General features: G+C 42.4%; 1 long non-coding RNA gene across 1 annotated transcript in view; it reads right to left on the bottom strand.

Annotated features, from left to right (window-relative positions):
- Nucleotides 1-3,062: 3,062 nt before the first annotated feature.
- Nucleotides 3,063-22,632, bottom strand: part of LOC147729453 (uncharacterized) — a 47,381-nt gene continuing 27,811 nt past the window's right edge. Inside the window, exon 3 of the long non-coding RNA XR_015308546.1 lies at nt 3,063-3,277. This is a non-coding gene — a long non-coding RNA (uncharacterized LOC147729453). The remainder of the gene's footprint in view (nt 3,278-22,632) is intronic.

The raw sequence follows: 22,632 nt of genomic DNA on the forward strand, positions 1-22,632 counted from the left end.
AACAAGATACATTTTAATCACTTCCAAGCGGGGCTAATTCCCCGGCGTGCGGGGGGGGGACGCGCGCGGCACCGTAGTGCTCATGACGAGCCCAGCTCATCATGCTGCACAGTGGAGCTGTGCTCATGATGTGCTGGACTCATCATGAATCCGCCCACCCCAATAGAATGCCCGCACAGGCAGGGAATTAGCCGCGCGTGGGCAGGCTGCAGCAGTTATAACGAGCTCAGCTCGTCATGAGCACAGCTCCATTGCGCGCTCATGACGAGCTGAGCTTGTCATAAGCATGGAGGGGTTAACATGCTGCAAGCATGTAGAGAGTCAAATAACTATTTTGAGTCATCAAATCAAAAAACTGTCTACACGTGTGAATGGACCAGACATCCGTACATCATTGTGCAATTCTGTCTGTGTAAGAGCATGTCTGATGAATCTGTCGAACCATATGGAAACTCACAGGAATGATACACATATTTCGTTCACACTCAGTGAACTGGATGTGGAATTTACAATGTCCAGTTGTAGGTGGCACAAAATTGCTGTACTTAATGTGAAAGGAGTTACACGGTCTGGTAATTTCCTGCATGTGTCACGCTAACTTTTTTTTGCATAGAATGTACAATTGTCCGGAATTCTAACATGATTCTACATCTGTTCATGTTTCTTAGGTGGACCACTGCCATATACACAGGGGAGGTAGACACATTTGACGACCCCAACGCTACCAGTGAGTATCATTCATCATTGATTGTGATGTTGGTGATGTGCAAAGATCAAAGCTTGACTCTGTGTGCGGGCAACTACAGAATGAACAATACATGCAGCTGCAGTCTCAACTTATTGAATGTTATCAAAGTTTAAAGACCAGGATGGACCAAATTGTGAATGTTGTACTGTGTGGAGACATGCAAGGACATATCAAAAGCCATGACAGTGTCAGGCAGCCTCTCCCTCAATCCAGAATGCAAAATGGAGTGCCCATTGCCACTTAGACTGGAGTAGCAGAAGCCATGTACAGACTGCAGCATCCGATGGATGATGTTTGGAGAGGAAGGCATGCTTACCACATTCCTCACTACATGTGGGTAGTGGTGTTGTGCCCAATCATTGAACAGGATGGTGTTTCTGGGTTCCAGTGTGGGTGCAAGGTCAGACTCAGGTCGTCTGGGGAAGTACATGGGTTGCAATGCGTTTTCGCATAGAGTCAATGTGATAACACCGAGAGCAACCAAGCACACACTGTCCATGCTCGGTGGCCATCATTGTCATATGTCACTTCATGATTTTGACATTTTAAGTGTGAACAAGTTTTGTTATCGGACTGTTATTTGTCATCCAAGCCTCAATGTCTGATGTATCATACTAGGAATACTTGATCAATGACACACTTTTAAACAACATCCAACATCTCCACAACGGCCCCTAAAACACTGGGATGCCTGGCTTCACCTTGGGGAGGCCCAGGAGGGGCATCTCACAGGGAGAGCCAGGAAGAGTTCCACAGCGTTATACAGCACTGGGACACCCCGGTGGGGCAGCTGTGCGCTTTACAAAATACACTACAAATGCACTACATTAATTATTTATGTACAGATTAATAATCCCCTTGCGCTTCCAGTACGTCACTTTTTGTGACACACTGGCAGCGCTTTCCACTGTCCCATATTTACAAGGACGTGAATAGCCACTCTTCCTGGCCTTTCATGTCCTTGTAACTATAGCCACTTGAGACACAGCTTTATTTGTGAAAGTGGCGTTCTATGTGTGTTGCTGTGGGTGTTGACACCTAACACCCATGGAACCAGACACATTTCCAGGTTTACGTGGATTCGTAAACCTGATAATGCTTCAGTACACTAGAGGTGGCATCGAGAGGTGCAATGAGAAGCAAGCTTTTAATTTCTCCAATGTTTTAAAACTTTCGATGCTTGCTGCAGTCCACACCATGCATTGAGTTTGGAAAAAGCCTGCTGTGACCATTCTTGTGCCGGAAGCTGCCCCTTCATTCACAACAAATACATCCCCCATGACGCAGGCATCCCTTCCCCATGGTGCAAGGGAGTATGCACAGGCGCATGGCAGCTGTTTCAGTGCCAGTACTTGGGAAACCACAGGAATGCCACATTCCATTGGATCTATGTGGCATTCCTGTGCTCAGAAAGTAACACAGTGTGGAAAGGACAAAGGGCTTGTTTTGCGGCGCTGCAACACTTTCAAGTAAGACTGCCCCTTAAATCTCCATATGACAACACATATTTCACACATACATTGTCATACTGAACAGACAATGATCAAGTACTTACACACTCTTTCAAGTGAGTCCACATTTTACAACAAACATAATACCCAGTGAAATTGAGGAATGGAACCAACACGAAACAAGGTCACATTTTCTTGACACACAAGTAGAGAAGCAGCACTCAAGTTGACATGTTTGTGAATGTTGAAACAAAGATATTTTATTTGTATTTTATGCTGTGATTAATACATTGTTGTCATCACAATGTATTCTACTTCAGTGAGTGGGGAAAGAAAATGTATGGCACAGGTGTTACTGTTTTTTAAATGATAGTGTCTGTAGGACATTTTACTCATCGAAGGAAAGTTGAATCTGTTGTTATACAACACTTGTGACTTTGGGTCAATATAGTGACCAGTCTTCCTAGTGAACTGTGTTGCTGACTCGTCCTCCTCCTCAGAGCGGTCAGATTAGGCATTCTTTGTCTCTGTAGTTGCAGGGTATGTTGTCTCACTGCTTCCACCAGCAGTGTCAGAAGAGGCGTAAGGGAACATGTATTCGGGGTACATGGACTTTTCTACTAGTTTAGTGAATTCAACATTGCTTGCAGATTTTCAACAACAGTCAGCAATTCCCCCTCAAGGCCAATCATAGTTGCCATGTACATGTCTTGATGTTGCTTTATGTATGTCAAATTGTCATCAATTTTTTGAAGGTGCTGAAGAGCATCATTGGAGCCACTTTGTTGAGACGTTTTTACATCATTCTGACTGTTGAATATGTCAGTCAGAGATTGTGCACGTCCTGGTGTTTTGTTCAAATCAGGAGTCAGGACTTCGAGTGTTCCTTGCAGGAGGCCATTCACACTCACCATAGCCACATAAACCTCTCGGAGGATTTCATGTTTTTGAGCTATAACGGTTGTAATCTCCGGGCTTGTATTTGTTGTGGCAGATTCTTTTATTGGTTGTTGGGTATCAGTTGAAGTACCCACCTGAGTGGTGCCAGTCTGCGATTGTGTTGTGGAAGTTCCATCCACTGAAAAATAAGGTAGAAATGTGTTAGTTGTCTTTGCATGTTCAATTGTAGTGAGGTTAAAGCAGATGCATCACACGTGGGATATCATAGCTGATCTCAGTTTCACAGTCAAGAAATCTATGTCCTGATGCAGACTGATGCTCAAGACTCATACTCACTTGAGTGGACATTGCACCCCTTATTGGTACAGTCGTGGTGCTGGTCATTGGTATTCATTGATACTGACCTGTGTACATACACTGCATTGGAAATGTTGCTCTTAGTAGTAGATGCAATTTCTGGCAACACTGCATTGGCAATTCTAAAATAGTGTGTGATATCAGTGTGTTGGCCTCCTTTTAAGCACAGCATACTGCCAAAATAAAGATATGTTTCCATGCACATTTTGGAGACATTATGGCCTATTTGTACAAGTCCTCACTCAAACTACCACCAGCATGAGTTAGTGGAAGTTTGCTTTGTGCCGGCCTATTGCCGACAAACAACGCACTGTTAGTGATGTTTTTACAATACGTTGTGATATGGCAAGATTTGTAGTTGTCCGCAATGATGACTGCCAGAATCACTGCTGTAAAAGCTTTAGGCACATTAGTGGCAAAGGCAATCAAATTAGTCAGCCCTATTTTTTATGGCATCAACAGTGAAAACAAGCATATGAGTCAACCTACAATGATAACTAGATGACTAACATTGTTTGTCATGCAGAATGGATTAGCCAGGCTCCAGTCCATCACTGATCAACACTTCCCGAGCCCCCCAACAGCCATGATGACCAAGGAAAGAAGAAAATCTAAGCTACAATACTGAGTACATGCGCTTTGCGGAGCAATACCAGTGTGCATCACTTATCATTGGGCACTCCTGCTACACAATGGCATACAAACCCACAAAAGCACCAATGAGTACCTGGCTGAGGGTGGCAATGGTGGCCCGGCATTTTTGAGCCAAACTGGGATGCGAAGGTGCAGTGTAGTTGCTGGTCTGTGTTATTAGGCATTGAAGCATTGGTCAGTACCCTGACCTGGTGGTATAGTCAACCAGGTCGCATGGAGGCAGGTTGCAGACTTTTGTGAGAAGACACCCTTGTCCCCTTTGTTGCTGTGAATGTTACATATCTCCCTGAGAAACTACGTGGGGTTGTAGACATTGCAAACCGTGCCCCCACAGTACACTGGGCTGCACAAAGGATTTTGCCAATGGTGGCCAGCGCCTATCTGCATCAGATGCTAGAAGATGGGTCACTGGCCATACGCTGTGGAGGGTGTAGACCCTGAGATGACGCAAACTTATGTTGCACAAACACTAAAACCACATGACTAAGGGATGCGTGTTGCATCACCTTCCTCATGTGATTGCCCAGCTGTCTTGGCAGTGAATGCTGTACCCAGGCTTGTGGAAGACCACCTAGCAGAGGATCATGCTGGCTGAGTCACAGACTTTGAGAGAGTGACTCAGATAATACCACTTTGTTGATGTCCAATTCAGTGAAAGGTATTGTTGTGTATCAATTTAGATTCCTTATGAATTTCCTGATTCCCGCCCTTATGTAGGTACATTTCACATTGCCCTTATATAGGCATAAAAATCCAGTCCTTCTTTAGGCATTGTCCATGCTAACCAAATACAGGCATGGCTACTTACATCCATTCATCTACGTCACAACGGGTTCCTGGAAAACCAGACTCTTAAGCCTTTAGGACTTCCCTTGCTTGAATATTGATTTCTCCAAGAACTCATTTATTATGCATGAACATCTATTCCCTAGGGGATCATTCATGACGTTCATATGCCCGACTTCTAAGTCAATACTGGCATTCCTAAACATCTGCAAGGTATAAATATACCTTCACTTGCTATGGCAAGGCATGGTGCTGTTCGGCTACCTACTTGCACAATGGGGCTTACCACAGCAAGTCCTGAAGGAAGTCATCTCCCCAACTGATGTACTGACCAGACACTGGCATCCTCCTTGCAGAGAATCCAGCTCCAGTGTTTCTGATTTCACGGGGGGTGTTTTAGAGATTGAGTCCCGGTAAAGAGATACCAACCTCTCTCATTTTAAGGTATGGAGCAGATTAGAACCTAGAGAAACTTTTAGCAATTCTTGGCAAAACTAAACTAAACTAGACTGTAGCTAAAAACAGCACCTACTTCTTCCCTCATACTAGACTTCGGTTAGGTACACAGGGGTTTGAATATTTTTAAGTATTGGCACATTTTGCAGATTTACGGTCCGCGAAAAAATTTGAGAACTCACGGATTTGCACAAATAGACTGTTTCCCACTGTCTACTGGCTAATCAGTAAGTCCTACCTCGTTGGGTAAATGTATAGTGCTTTTTCTACACTACAGCTATGTAACGTGCCAGAAAGAGTTGTCTCCAGTGACCATGTGTGTGTTACTATGCCATTGCACCGAAGGGCGCAGGGGTCCCTTGAGTCAGCTGTCCATCCTAGTGGGTAAATGGCAGGAAGACGGTGCACAATGCTAGTGTGTGGGCGGGCCAAGCAGGCAGGGTTTCCATGCGAATTCACTTGCCTCTAGTGTGTATAAAAGGTCGGAGACAGATCAGAAGAGCAGATGAGGAGAAAGAAGCTCCTGGTCACAGGAACTGCAATGGGATTGCACTCGTGAAAGTAAAGGATTCAAAGGCCTCTATCCAGCATCACAGCTAAATTTCGACAGTAGATATGGGGAGAAAGCACATCTGCCCAGCCTCGACAAATCTCACAATTGTTTTTGGGCTGATGAATGAGTTACTGAACTTAAGCTTCAGCTTGGGCACCTGCTTTATTTACATCTGTAAGTGCTTCTTGTCGAGGTTTAATTTTTGTGACAGGAGCATCGTGCCAGAAGGAACCCTGCCCTTTATATTTATCAAAGAAGACGCCACCGTTTTGTGCGATACCTCTACTCAACTGGAGTACTTTCTACTGGCTAATCAGTAAGAGCTACCTTGTTGGCTAAATGTGCAGTGCTTTTCCAATCTACAGCTGCGTAAAGTGCAAGAAGAGTTGTCTCTAGTGACCATGTGTGTGTTACTATGCCATGGCGGCGAAGGGCGCAGGGGTCCATTGAATGAGCTGTCCATCATAGTGTGTAAATGGCGGGAAGACGATGCACACCGGTAGTGTGTGGGCGGGGCCAAATGTGCAGGGCTTCCATGCGAGTTCACATGCCTCTTGTGCGTATAAAAGGTCGGAGACCAATCAGAGCAGCAGATGAGGAGAAAGAAGCTCCTGGTCACAGGAACTGCAAAGGGATTGCGCTCGTGAAAGTGAAGGATGCAAAGGCCTGTATCCAGCATCACAGCTAATTTTCAACGGTAGATATGGGGAGAAAGCACACCTGCCTAGCATCGACAAAGCTCACGGTTGTTTTTGGGCTGATGAATGCGTTACTGAACTTGAGCTTCAACTCGGGGCAACTGCTTTAATTAAATCTGTAAGTGCTTCCTGTTGAGGTTTAATTTTTGTGACAGAAGCATCGTGCCAGAATAAACCCTGCCCTTCATATTTCTCCAAGAAGACACCACCGGTTAGTGCGATACCTCTACTCAACTGCCCAAAATCCGATCGCGAGCGGTTTTGCGAATTTTTCATCAATTTCGCGAGAATTGCCAAAAATCTGCAAAATCTGTGAGCGGAACGGATTTTGCGCCCACGTTTAATTACTTTAGAAGCACCAGTTGAGTATTTTAGCCTGTGTTATTTATGTATGTATTTTCAAGTTTGACATAGCAACAGACCATGCTATTACAGTATTATTTCATATTACTGTTTACGCTGTACGCATTATACTTCGCATTGCCTTACGATTGTAGCAATTCATATCTCTTGCATGAGAAAGAAGACTGTTCAATAAACCCTTTTTATTGAAACGCCTGTCTCTCTATTTATGTGCAACTCTGTAGAAACGAAGCATGCACGATTGAGTGAGTGAAATGGTTCTCAATTGTTTCCACGACTCTGAAGATATTGTTCTGACTCTAAGGGAAACAAAGTTGTCATGTTTATGCAGTTTTGAGAAACAAATCCCTCTTTGTTCACTCGAGAATGTTTCTAGTGACCTCTAAGTTAGCTGGCACACACAAGTATTTAAGTTTATTGTACTCGATAGAGATATACTGACCTCAGTCCTATGTCAAATCTATAGTGTATACTATTCCAATGCGTAGAGCCTATCAGGGATATAGGAACTACACTACAGTGTGATGTGTAGCGGGTGATTCCCAGCGTATAGTAGGGTGCAGGGGTAGCACCGTGAGGGACCCCCAGTGGCAAATAATCCACTATGGTGCTGCAGCATTGGGCCAATGATTTTGAGCAGTACAAGAAGGTGAAACAAATACCATCAAGGTCACTTTTCGGGCACTCATTCGATGTTTCCTTTCTGAGTGGGAGGGTGATTGGGGCTGCTCTACTCCCAAGTAGGCCCAGGGCTCAGTGGTATGCCCACTAAAGTGCACCATGACTGCTTCTTTGGCCCTTCCAGTCCTCCCGGAAAAGTCATCTGCACTCCCTGATTGCAATGCAGGCAGCATTATAGCATGCATGGAGAACATGACCACCTTGTAATCCCTTGTCTGAACGCATTGTCCCTGTGCACATGAGCAATCACAGCGCCACATTGCAGCCTAGTGAGTGACTTAGGTGAGGGAGCCTGGCTGCTTCCTGTCTCTTGAAGCAGTCTCAGAGGAGCAGGTGCACAGAATATGTAGGACCAGGCATTTGTAATGTGATGTCAAACACCGCTCACACATACCCCCACATCCATTCCCTCTCCAGTGTCTTTTCAGGCTTTGCCCACCTCCCAGCTGTCCAGTGCCCCTACATCATTTCTAAATGCCTGATGCTGTGCAGCCATGTGCAGCAGGCAGATCAGTGCCATACCAAAGGAATATCTTTGCTTTGAATGCATACATTACATTGCATTCCAATACAATGCATACCAATAGGTCTCATATTGCAACAGTGGAGAAAGAGCTGGATAGGGTAGCATTGTAAATTACACTTCCCACTACAGTGAGTACAACCCAAAAAAGAACATTGGTAACACGTAACAACCCCTGATCACTGAGACTCATCCCAGACCCCCAAAACCACCTTAAATGTCACATTTGAGGCCCGAAGACACCCTAGTTAATTTTTTGCCACCAGAGGACACTGTAATTTTATTTATTGACCCCAAAATACACCCTATTTCATTTGTTGCCCCCAAAAGACACACTAATTTAATTTTTTGACCCCAGAAGACACCCTAATTATAATTTCAGACCCCAAAAGACACCCTTTCAATAAGTCAAAACCTTGTTCAGACACCTGCGCGTTAAAGGAAACAGAGTACACTTGTACGGTGTTTGTCAACATATCTTTCTGTGCTGCTGTTGGTGCAACCGTATAATAATATGAGCCTGAATAAGACATAGTAAATCCTGAAAAATAAGGAAACTTTTGTGCAAACATTTTTGAACTGCCTTTTGGCGGTGTTGGACTATGTTCCTACTGGTGGTATGTGAACTAATTTCTAGGATTAGCAGACATTTGCGAAAAAGGAGGACCGTAATGTCGATAACAGTACATAGATTCATATTCTGATGGGCCTTCTGATGTTTCACTATTGAAAAATGCAGCAGATTTTTCCAATCAGACAACATTATTCACAGTTTCAATATCCCAATCATCGGGAAATGTACTTGAGGTAATGATATCACTTAATGATATTTTAAATACATGTGGAATTTTTAGAAGCTCGGTCAAACCAAATATGGTAAAATCAACCTTGTCCCACAGTATACCTTCCGGTATAGGAACTGCTGTAATATTCGCAGTTGACAAGTCTCTTTGTTCTAGATGAAATGATTCATGTGGTTTTAAAATCAAGTTAACCTTTTGGGCAGCAGAGCTTTGCTGAATGTATTGTCCACTAATAAGCATGTCAAAAAACCATCACTAAGCCTAACCAGAAAAGAAAGAAACGCACCCTGGTAATTATCCATAGTTCTACACACGGTTATACCAGGTAAGTTCTTCTGAGAAAGTTCAGGAAGTCTTTAACTTGCTACTTGTGTGATTTTTGGGCTGGCCTTGTTTCAGGTTCAATTGGATCCAAAGAAAATGTATCAAAGTTTATGAAATAGCCGGAAGCAGTTTGATCATTGTATGGATTGCATCAGGATTTGTTGAAATCATACTTTGCTCTTGTTGAGGCATGCTGACGTAGACATCAGTATTTGGTCTCGCAGCTGTTTGTCTGTAAGTTTGAGTTTGATTTTGAAGTTGAACTTCAGGTTCAAGAGGAACAAGTTCCACAGCATTGTTGTCCATCATTCCGTACAGGGAACTCTTCGAACATGGTGTGTCTTTCCTTTTGAACTGCTTTAATTGGAGCGAGAGGAGGGTGTCTGCTACTTTGGAGTCCACGTGTCCTACACGTTAATATCGGCCACATAGTGTGGTTTGATTATTCGATTGAGACAAATATTTTCTCTATTTTTCCAGTAAGAGGCGGTAGGAGTAAAAAAAAATTCCTTCAATGTCTACGACTGGTACATGCTTTCTGCAGAATGGTCCAAATTCTTTCTTGTCCGCTATTTTCTCTCTGACCAGAACCCCGACCTTGGTGATCCAGACAGGGCTTGCCGTGAGTGACTGATTTGACTTCCCCAGTGGGGGTCTGCTTCAGGTGGACATTACTTTGTTGTGTCTTAGATTCATGTAGATCGTATAAAACAGCGTAACTGTCATGGATATCAAATGGTTTTACATCCACCACTGCACCTTTACAATCAAGATCAGGTACGCACAATCTCATCCCAAATAGGACCTCAAAAGGAGTGACCCCCTACCCCCAGAGAACTTCTTGGCATATTGTTCAAAGCTCTCTGGACTCCTAACAAATGCTTTACCCAACTTTCACCCGTGCCTAATTCTCAAGGTGTTAAAGCTTGCGTTAAGTCTGCTCTTTTCTCTCCACAACCAAATATCCCTCAGGATGGTACAGAGATGAGTAACGCAATGCTATACCCAATCTTTGCATGGCCTCCTTGTAAGTCAGAGAGCTAAACGCAGGAGCCCGGTCAAAATGTAATATGGCAATTGCATATGTCCCTATGAAGACTCGCAGATCTTTTACAACTGTTTGCACGTTAGCTGAGCGCTGGGGCCATACCCTCGAGCAGGAATTCACTGCAATCTTGATATACTTGTAAGCCCCGTCTCTTTTCAAGGGGCTGCAGTGGTCCAAATAAACACATGCTAATGGTTTGTCAGATATTAACAGTGGTGTCTGTGCTGGACAGTGGACATTTTACAGTGGAACCTTTCATCTGCAGACAGATGTCTCCTTTTAAGACATAGTCTTTATTCTGATGGGTTAATCCAGGCCACCAATAGTGTTGTTTCAACAATTAAATAGATGCCATAACTCCTACATGTGCAGAACCTATCCCTTTGTGTGCTGCTAGAATGAAACCTACCTTACAATACATATTTTGAATTTCTCTATCCCCACTCCAGGAATCTGAGCAAATGGAATGTTATTATCATCTAACTTGTAGGACTACTTGAGGGCTTGAGTGATTTGCTGTTCTTGTGTGAAGCAATGACAGCCACCATCATCTAACTGTCTATTTTTATTTTAGAATGAGTGATTGCAGCTACGGAAGCTGTGTGTACTGCCACCTTTGCGGCTTCGTCAGCCAATGAATTCCCTTCAATATGAAAGTCATCACGCTGATGACTGTATAACATGAGTCCTTGGTAGTTCGGATTTTAATTGCACTTCCTGTTCTCATAGCATTGTCTGCTCCATTGTGCCACCTTTTGCGTCTTTGAATCCGTTTTGAACCCAATGCTTCAAATATTCATCATTAGACTGAACAAAGCTAAAGGAATCACACATAATTAGTGTGTGGAAATCTCAATCTGTATTCACTAGTGCCAGTATTAGGGCTTTTAATTCTGTCAACTGTGCCGTGCGTTCTCCTGGAGAATGGCTGTTTGTGCAACTTGGATTGAACTTTCCATCCAGCATGCAACCTTTAACAATTGCACATGCTGCGCTATTTTGTTGCTTACTCCCTATGGCCTTGTTGAGTCGATCCATCAGTGTAAATAATATTTTGATACTGATCAAGAGGCATTATTTCATTTGGTAGAGGATATTCTTGTTCATATTGTAGGAATGCTTCTGTCTTTAGATAATGCCTCGAGTTGAGTTATTTTCTGAGCTAGGCAGAATGGCATTTGCTCACATTTTGTGGACATTTAGCCCAGCACTGCGTGTAATGTTTGTGGTGTGATTTTAGTTGCTGTACTCTGAGACTGAGTTCCACTTGTTGCAACTATTGCCTGTTGGACAGTAAATGTTCACTTGAAAAATTGTGTCATGTTTCTGAAGATCTTAATAAAATCTTTGTATTGTTTGAGTAAGTCTCCTGATGGCATTGTTTCAATGTCAAGATGTGGTGTGTGGGCTGCTAATATCGGCCATGTTGCCTCTTCTCCTCTGAGTGGGCCTAATCTTCCTCTTATGTGGGATATGGTGCCTTTTAACCAGTTAAAGTGTTCCTGGTGCGTAAGCTGATCCTCAATGTCCTCAAGGGGACAATATTCCATGGTTGCATCTCCTTCTGTGTAGATGTCTGAGTTCTTGCATCTGCTGCTGGGAAAGTAACCCTCACGTACAACCCAGGACCTATTGGCTTTCAGAACACTCCTCAAGACCTGGCTCTTTGATCAGTAGCAGCCACCCCCCTTCCTCCCAGAGCCTTGAGACCCTCACGGGTATGTAGAGCGCTTTACAAATATAATAATTGATTGATTGAAGTAACCCACAAATAAAATACCTCTGTTTTGTACTATGCCATCCCTAATTGATAAACCATTTTTTAACAGTTTCAGGGTGACTGTTTGTCAGATTTTTCTGCAATCGGAATTGCGTCTGCATCTTCTTCTCCTGATGGGATGTGTATATTTACTATTATATTATCTCTTGTCTCAGTCATTTTTGTAAAGAAGAACTTTGTTCATTCGGAACTAAGATAAACCTTTCAATGCGCAATTTTAGGAACACTGTGTCCTTCAAGCTTGATTAACCAACAGTCAATAAATAGGATTTTGCCCACTCATCTGTGGCGGAGTTAGTGCCTACCCACTTTAGACGTCTCTGGTGTTTTGTGAGTAGGGGTCTCTCAGAATAGCCTGACTGAGCTACTCAGATTCTACTGTTAAATAAGTACCCAACCTATGTTGGGCGCCATGTCATGTTGTTTCTATATTACCTATACAGAATCTGCCCCATATCTCACAGGATTTATTAGCCTGTCTGTATCAGCCATGTCACAGTGCCGCTAGAGTCTCCTCTTATCGGGGAGGGTTTAGTTCTTGAAAACTTCAGAACATGACAACCTTGATCCCCCAGGATCATAGAAACAGTATACTACTTTTCGCTCAGTCACTCGTGCTCACTTATTTTGTCTCAGAGATAAACAGAATAAACAATCTGAGCGTTTCAATAATTATTTATTGAACAGTTGTTATTCTAGTGTAGAATAGATGAGCTGCAACAGCCATTAGATAGTAGCAGAGATATATGATTAGCAATAATACAAAAGTAAAAAGATGGTACAGTTCTACCATCTTGCAGAAATCATGAATATATATGTGTACATAAAACACATAATAAAAAGTGCAACCTAAAATTATGTACTGCTACACCGTCTCCCTAGCTAGAACTAAATGTACCTAGCATCTGTGTAGGTGTTATGGCAAGAATCATTCTAGGATCTAGTCAACCCCATTACCTGATAGTTAGAGAATATGGGGCCCTGTCATTGTCTTGAGTTGAACAACCCGTGAGAGATGTTAAACCACTGCTAGCTGTCGCATCTGCATGTAGGAACCTCAGGGTCTCTGGTCAGTGTTTCAGCCAGGAGTCATGGTCTCCTTTGTGTTTCTTAGTGAGACATGATGTATATATACCCACAGGTCTCCTCAGGGTTTCTACCTTGCTGTGTTACTGTGTCGGCCTTAAGGATGACATCAGGCCTCAACTTTATACAGCGATAATATACAGGAGATGTACATTTTACTGTTAGTCCTGTTGTTCTCCAAGTAGCCTCATGCATAATGTATGAGAATCGAACCAGGGAAAAACCTGGGCACTGAATGCAGTGTCATATCTGGGTAAAAGGTCAGTGCCTAAGAACCGTTATCAATGTAATGTAGTGAAGGATATAAGTGAAAGGTTACACTGATACCTGTACCTATATTGAGTACCTATTTGGAATATAACAAGTCCTTTTGGACTGGCCTACGCTTTTGATCTTTTGGGCGATTCGCTGCATATCGCCTCTTTTTTGGCAAGTGACAGCTTGGAACTGACAAAAAGCTGGTGCTGGTAGTTAGTGACCTCCGTCACCAGTATCTCAATTTCCTCACAACTGAAATTGGACTTCTGTTTCCTTTTTGCCCTAGTCTGAACCTGTGCATCTGGTATTCTGCTACTGGTTTTTGCCAGAGGGTCCATGCTACTAAGTTTGCCTTTCTGGTCCATTGTAAGGTCCTTTGTGGTCCAAAAATGTCTTTTTGGAGAATTGCGTCGATTCTGGGGTTGCGTGTTGCAAATCGAACTTACATGACTTTTTCTGCTGTTGCGTCAGGCTGACTTGCAGCAGTTTTGTGGCACCTACGTCAGTTTTTCTGACTCGGAAATTGCTCCACAGTCGGTCCCCTTGTAAATTCGAATCCGAGTCGAATTGTGTTGTTGCAGCAGAAACAAAAGGATTTCGACGCTTCGCTGAGTTGAGCCAGAGATGCACCACTTTTTTTAATTCTGCATCAGATTATTGAATCATTAAATCAGTCCTGGTAGAGTGACAAAGAGCAGTCATGCTTTTCTAGAAGAACATGTGTTAAGCTTTTCATAGTGCCAACATGAACAATCAGTAATTGGCATGAATCGAAACAAATCCAACACCAATTTCTAAAGTTTTAGACACCATAATAAAGTCAATCAGATACATGTAACCAGGGTTATAGGTTTTGGATGAAAATTAAATCAGTGCAAAATAGTACTGTGAAATTGTATCAGTGGGGTCAGTGGTAAAAACTACTAGTGACAATCGGTCACTTGCAGATTAAGTTGTTTGGAACCCAAGGAGGGTAAAGAGGATACTGGCCCCAAGACCACAGAACAACATTCAGTTTAATTTCACCTGGCTCATTGATTGCGGATACAGAGTTGTCCTGGCTATCCTTCGTACTGACATGGGAGCCACAAGAGAGCTGGTTTTACCGCTTAAATGGTGCTGGTGGGGAAAGGGGAGAAAAATGTTGACAACAAAGCCACTGCTGACATCGGATTAAGGTTTTGCTGACTTTCCTGTTCGTGCAGTGTCAAGTAAAAGTGGTGGTTGCCAAACTAGCAACCATTAAACCTTGGCAGCTATAAGCAGAAGGTTATTTTAATAGCTGCTTGAAATTTTGTGGAGGGCCGGACTACAATTCTCACAATGCACTGGATCATCTGTTTCTGGCCAATCCTTTGGAGGGCCGGCTGGCTAGCGTCTCTTTGGCTTTGGTACATTATTTTGACCTGCGGTACTAGGGGACTAGTGCCACTAGTCCAGGGGAATCTAGTGAAGCCTTTGGCTCTCAATGGGACACCGCCTGCCGGGGGGACCATGTTTTAACTTAAGATGAGAAGCTTTTATGCAGTTCTAGGAAGGTTGCCACTTGTGTGCCTCTGGTATATGCCTCTGTTGTTGTCGCAGATGCAGGTCTCTTTTATCTGCCCTTTGCTGAGGTACTAGTGCCAAGGGTAGCCCTTAAAGGCTAGATATAGGGTGGGGCCACAATTGGCCAATGGGCTACTAGCACCAGGGGCTGACTTGCCCTTAAGTGACTTCATACAGGGGTATGTGTTACTTTTCCTACCCAGAACCCACTACTCGACCACTTTCAAAAATATCAGGAGTCTTCCTCTGCTGTGCAGACCAGGTAGCTCACCCTGGAGTTGTACCTAGCCTTCTGGGGGTGTACTCCTCCGATCAGTCAATCAAATCAATAATTATTTGCTGAACATGGCACTGTCATGCCAGGGGGTTTCTGGGCACTGGCATGCAATGTCTTCATTGTCCCAGCCCTGCCCACAAAATGCCTTGAGGAAATGGTAGGAAGAGGGAAGAAATTAGTAGAAAAAGCAAAACAGGGGGCAGAAAAATAAGCAGATAAGGCAAACAGAGGGCAAAATAAATGTCGAAAAATGTAAAACAGAGGGCAAAAAAGAAACAGTAAAACAAAGCAAAATAGGTCAAAACAGAGAGCAGAAATGTGAGCAGGAAAGTCAAAACAGAGCAGAAGATGGGAAAATAGAGGGTAGAACAATTAGCAGACATAGGCAAAATGGAGAATAGTGAAACAAGCAGAAAAAGGTAAATCAGAGGACAGGAAAAGAGCAGAAAGTCAAACAGAACTGAAGAGGTCAAAACAGAGGGAAGAAATGTGAGCAGGAAAGGCAAAACAGAGAAGAAGACGGGGGAAAAGTGGGTAGAAAAATGAGCAGAAAGGCAAATCCGATAACAATAAAACTAGCAGAAAAGGTAAAACAGAGGGCTGGCAAACTAGCAGAAAAAGACAAAACAGATAACAGGGAAATGAGTGGTAAAGGGAAAATAGAGCAAGAAATAAGCAGAGGGGGCACAAACAGAGGGCAGAGAAACAAGCAGAGAAGTCAAAATGGAGGGAAGAAAAACAAGCAGAAAGGCAAAACAGAGGGCAGAAAAAGAACAGGAAAGGCAAAAGAGAGCTGAAGGGGTAAAACACAAGGAAGAAAAAGTAAGTGTTTGGACTACACGAGCTAGTCGTAGCACTACTCGAACTGCGTAGTGCGCTGTTCGCGATGATTGAACAGTGCCGGATGCTTGTCCGCACTGTGCAATCATTGAAAACGACATCTTGCACAGTGCGAGCTGTCTTTTACTGCCGCTCAAGTAGATTTTTACTCGAGCAGCGGCTTTCTCAACACGGACTGGTAGTTTCTTGCAATGAGAAGCCTGTCCTCCCCGCGTTGATAATCTCGCCGGGAGGTTTTTTCCACGCTTGCGATAAGCAACTTGAGGTTGCTGATCACGAACCAGGAAAAAGACTTGTTGGGATGTCATTTTGCTTGCTCTTGGTCGCCAACTTGACGTTGAGGACCATGAGCAACCAAAAAATGCCCTCTGCACTACGCTACACTACGCATGTCTGCTCTGTGCTACATGCAATTCGCGTAGTGTGAAGAAGCGCAAACTTCGCAAACTATGCGAGCGTAAGGCTTTTCCCAGCGTTAAGAAAAAGGCAAAACAGAGGCATTTCCCGGCCTTCTAGGCTTTTGTTTCAGGCTTTGGAAACAGATCACATCTCCTGACGGGATCAGAATCCTGTCTTGGCTAAAACAAGATTGGGCTGGCAGCCACAGCATATAAAAGGCTGGGTCAACCTGGTGGGCAACCTCTAAGTTAGCCACAAAAGTTCATGACACATCAACCTTGACACAAGTTTCTTGTCAAGGGTGAGGAGGTAAATTATTTGAAACCATATTTAGGCGGTGCCATAATTGAGCTGTCCAACTCAGTTTTGTCCACATTTCAGCCCATGTTATCCTTTAGTCTGTCTATCAGGGATAATGTCCTTTAATAGGAAAAGACACTATATTGACATATAAGCTTGTACGTGCATGTCCACACCTTTGCTATAATGCACCCTGAGTCTTATGCTGTATGATGGCTTCTTTGGGGGTGACTAGTATATATTAAAAATAGGGCATTGACTTTGCCACAAATGTTGGTGACAAATTCCAGTTCGATCAGTTTGCACTTCCCCGGCAGTCTGCAATGGCCGGCCTGCTGCCACAGGTCCCTCCAGGTGGCACAAATAGTGCCTCATGCCCTGGTGACCCCTTTGACACCAATAAACCTGGGTGCCACTGGTTCCATTTACTAGTGACTTATACAGGAGTTGAAGTCCTTTGCCAATTAGGGTTACCAATTCACATATATCAGTTTTAGGGAGAGAGCAATGGCACTGGAATCTGGTTAGCTTGCTTCAGTGCACAGTCAGAGACGAAACCACGCATCTAGTCGTCCAACTGGTGCCAAAATGGTAGGGGGCATCTGCAAAAAGGTCTGTTTTCTTACGATTAGCTGAGCAAAGTTGCTGACAATTGTTGAGTTATCATCTAGCACAAATTCTACAGAGATGGATGCAGGTAGGGACTGAGCTTTCTGTTGAGACCGGTCCCTTGGATGATGACAAGAAATACACTGGTCTCTACTTCAAGAGTCCCACAAAGGAGACCTGAGTGTGTAGTAATGTGTGCAAAGAGAGAGAGCTCACATTTTCAACACACATACCAAGAGTAATACCTATCATGAGTAAGATATCGAGGGACATTGGCCTCTCTGCTGACATCCTTCCTCACGGTGAATTGTAGTTGTTTAAGTGAATTTTTATGGGTTTTAAACATAAATTATGATTTTATTTCCAAGGTAAACATGCTAGGATGGAGAAAAGAGGAATCTTGTCTATTCAAATTTCTTCCAAAAATAATGCCTTGGTATGACAGGGTATGAGAAAAGTATGCACTGCTAACTACATTCCCTCTCCCTTCAGAAATATGTAAGGATAATAGGATGTGTTATCAGATTAGTTTTTCCGCTTCTAATTTACCCCTGAATGATAGGTATATATAGTTCAATGTCAACAAGTGGTGCTCTGAACTAAAATATGACTCTAAGGAAATTAGTATACATATTAGAATGTAGGAAAGAGCTTGCCTCTCTACACAGTGCTCACTCTTAGAAATCAGCTGTGCACTGTGGGTTGTGGAGAAGGACTGTTTTCTGCAGTAAGGGCTTTCTTTTGCACGATGGGTGTGTGCAGGGCTTGGTAAGAGATCTATTTCTCTGCTCTCTGGTTTCTTACCTACTACGGAGGACTAAACCAGTTGTTCTATGCCCTGAACAAGTATTATAAAGAGCAGATTACACACAATGCACTATCACAAAGGACACAGATTTTTGTCAAGTGGTATAACCCAAGGCATAACACCAGTAAGTATATTAAAAGATTGTACTAAAATATGTTAGAATGTTCTCATCCAAAGAGGATATACAGAAATACAAACATTAGAATTTCGTACCAGAAAACATGTACCATCTATTATAAACATATTCTTTTCAATGTGGAGTTAAAGGATAATCTACCACTACTTGTTGGCCACTACACCAACTTACCATTAAAACAGATATTTTACTTAGCAGCATCTTTTACTTTGCATGTTTTAAGTTTGCATGATTCTTCTTTGCATATACCGTTACTTAGCAAAGTCATATACTTTGCTGACTATTCACATTGTTGTTTGGAAATGAGGCACTTCCATTTCCAAACAACGACGGGCAGCTCTGACAACGCCTGAAGCAGGAGAAGAGATGAATCACGGTGAAGCAAGGGACAGTGAGGAGAGAGAGGTAAATAGGGCAATTTAGTTTTTGTGGTTGTGCAGAAGCTTGTCTTTTTGGTTTTCGGTGTTCTGTTTATGTAGTGTAGAGTAGTGTATTTCGGTTTAGGGTAGTGATCATGCTCGGGGTTATTTTTTAGGTTTTAGAGTTGTGTTTATCTAGTGTAGAGTAGTGTGTTTGGGTTTAGGCTAGTGATCGTGCCGGGGCTTGTCTTTTAGGTTTTAGGGTTGTGTTTATGTAGTGTAGAGTAGTGTATTTGGGTTTATGGTAGTGATCGTGCCGGGGTCGTCTTTTAGGTTTTAGGGTTGTGTTTATCTAGTGTAGAGTAGTGTGTTTGGGTTTAGGGTAGTGCTCGTGCAGGGAGTTTTCTTTTAGGTTGTAGGGTTGTGGTTATGTAGTGTAGAGTAGTGTGCTTGTGTTTAGGGTAGTGATCGTGCCGGGGTTTGTCTTTTAGGATTTAGGGTTGTGTTTATGTAGAGTAGAGTAGTGTATTTGGGTTTATGGTAGTGATCGTGCCGGGGCTTGTCTCTTAGGGGTTAGGGTTGTGTTTATGTAGTGTAGAGTAGTGTATTTGGGTTTATGGTAGTGATCGTGCCGGGGGTCGTCTTTTAGGTTTTAGGGTTGTGTTTATCTAGTGTAGAGTAGTGTGTTTGGGTTTAGGGTAGTGCTCGTGCAGGGAGTTTTCTTTTAGGTTGTAGGGTTGTGGTTATGTAGTGTAGAGTAGTGTGCTTGTGTTTAGGGTAGTGATCGTGCCGGGGCTTGTCTTTTAGGTTTTAGGGTTGTGTTTATGTAGTGTAGAGTAGTGTATTTGGGTTTATGGTAGTGATCGTGCCGGGGCTTGTCTTTTAGGTTTTAGGGTTGTGTTTATCTAGTGTAGAGTAGTGTGTTTGGGTTTAGGGTAGTGCCCGTGCAGGGAGTTTTCTTTAAGGTTGTAGGGTTGTGGTTATGTAGTGTAGAGTAGTGTGCTTGTGTTTAGGGTAGTGTTGTGGTGTTTGTGTAGTGTAGGGTAGTGTTTTAGAGTGGTGTAGTGGTGTTTGGGTAGTGTAGGTTAATCTAAACAGTCAAAAATGTATAGAAGATGTATACTTAATAATATACTGCAAAGTATATGCATATTTAGTACTTTTAAATGTATTATCAAACTACATGTTTAAATGTATAGCATACACAGCTAAATCTTGCGTAGTAATGGTATTCGTGTTGTAAAAACATTGTAGTAAAACCCTGCGAAGTAATGGTATGCTATGTAACATGATATATTCTAAAGGGTAAAGCCTTTTTGTTGGATAATGGCCATGGATCGTGGGGCATTAGAAGAAATATATCTGTGTGCTTCCAGTCTTATAATCCGCTACTGAAGACTGTATCACATATTGTTGACCCTCAACCAGCGTTGTCGCGTTGAGCCACATGTAGCGGCCAATGACTAAGGAGAGGGCATTGAATAAACAGTACACCTCAAGACAGAGCAGCTGTAGGGCCACACATTTTATGAGCTAATCAATCACAATAGGGCGGTGAAAAAGTGCTGCTCTCTACTACAATGATGAATCGCTGTAGTAGAATATGTAAAGAGAGTGAAATCGCCTGTAAAAACTCTCCATAGTGGAATGATTGTATGTACTACAATTGAGGTAATAATTGTTATCTCTGTTTTGAACACTGTCTGTGCAATCATGGATGTACATAGAAGACTGGGGATTGACAGTGCTGTGTCTGATAATAAATATTACCAGTATATTGGATATATCTAGAAGGATGTACACAGATATTGTGTTATCATTAACACATCCTCTTAAGGTTGTGGGTGTCCGTACTAGTGTGTGTGGAGAGAGTAACTTCTCTTCTAATGTCTTTCTCCAAATAATTGTAATATATAGTTGTATGAAATGTAACAGTCAATTTTAAATGTGTTTGTAGTGGAGTGTGATTAATGAGAGCACTATAAACGTACACTACTGTTTTGTTTTTGCATGTGAATAGTACAGTGTGCAGAAAGAAGAAAGTAGAAGGAGACTGGCTTTTTTGGCACTAGCGATCTTTATTGAAGAGATGAGAACTCATTGGCCTAATTTTGATACATTTATCTTAAGTGTATAATGTACATAATAAATCTATTTAACATTCTTCAGTAAAAGGTTTTTTTTGTTCTTAGAAATTGCATGAACACTGACTATATCCTGATATATTATGTGGAATATATATATATATATATACACAACAGAATACTAACGGTGTGTATCATCTGAATAATTTTTTTAAATGCAATACATCAATAAAGTGTGGAGAAAACTAATCAATAAGATTAATAAAAACACCCACATATCTTATATGTATCAAATTGGCATTTAGAAAAATAGTTTCTTGACATCACAGACAGGAGCAGTAATTTAGATTTTCAATTTACAAGAGAATATCATTACTATTAATGATGTCAGATGTTTCCAATATAGGCATAAATACTGATTAATTTATTTAACAACAACTTCATCCTTACTAAAAAAAAGCTAAATCACTATATAGTCGTTACTTGGCCTAGGTAGAGTCTGCCGTACTAGGCGGATTTCCCAGGCAACGGAGTGCGTTAGGTTGGGCTATATGTGTTGATTTTTTTTGCGTGACATGTGCAGTGCAAGTGAGCGCTGCATCGGTCAGCCACTTGAGTACATTTCAACTCAAGCAGCAGCTTCCACAACAGATTGTTTCTCAATGCGAGCAGTCGTGACCATCCACAACCCCCAGTGACCTCCCATGTTGGGAAGTCCTGCTAGGAGATGGTCTAGCTTTTGAATTTACTTGATCGCACTCACAACCATAACTTTTTGCAGAGCTCCTCGTGCTCCGCGTATCGTGGAGTGTTGAAAACTCAAACTCTGTGAACGGAGCAGAGCTCACTGCCCAGGCCTAATCGTTAGCCTAAGTAGGACACAAAACGAGAAGGAACATGAACTTTAATGCTTTTTGTCTGTTTATATACACATAGACTTTTGTAAATATTATTTTTCTCTCAAACTTTGACGTCAGATGGCATTTTGGGAGTTTCCAGGGTAATATGCGCTTTATTGTAAGACTTGTGTCCTCAAATTCAGTCTAGCCACATGCATTTTTAAAGTAGTCTGTGCAGTGGCAAGAGTTGAACAACCATCCATGATGAATAACAATGGCAACAGCAGCTTTCCTATATATTAAAATCTGACCAGCTTTAAAGTTGGTGTTGTCAGTATTGATTTTAATGCCATCAGCTACATCTTTATAGCATGAGAATAAGATATTTTGAACTGTGTCTCACAATTCATGTAGACAGCAGTTTTGATGTGCAGTCTGGATAGCAGCAATTCTGCAAGCTTTTACACAATGTTTTTAAAAAGCTATTGACTTGCAATATGGTACCATTAGGTACACAAATAGCTCCAATTGAATATCATCTCTGCCTGAAATTGGAACAATTGGCACACTCAGGGTTACATGTATAGTTTGTTTTAAAAACTAAATAAATCCAGATTGGATGATGGCAATGCCCTTTACTTGGGTGTTGCAAAATTTCAAATGTAACAACTTCAGACGGTTCAAAATATTGCAGCCAGTCCACTCTTTCCCAATCCTAGATATACTGCTTTTGTCACTTTGCTTCACATTCTTCATTGGCTACCTGTTGATCTCAGATATAACGTAAAGCTCTTTGCTTTTTGCATAAACACCTTTACAACTCAGGACCCCTGTATCTGCGCTCGTTGGTCTCATGCCACATACCAAGCCATTTGCTCCACTCCAGTTTTGAGAACCTAGAGAAGGTCCCCAGAATTAAGAGGACCCGTCAAGGAGGTTGATCATTTGCCTTTCTGAGACCTCC

The sequence above is a fragment of the Lissotriton vulgaris genome, chromosome 2_1, assembly GCF_964263255.1.
Source record: "Lissotriton vulgaris chromosome 2_1, aLisVul1.2, whole genome shotgun sequence".
NCBI classification, from domain to species: domain Eukaryota; kingdom Metazoa; phylum Chordata; class Amphibia; order Caudata; family Salamandridae; genus Lissotriton; species Lissotriton vulgaris.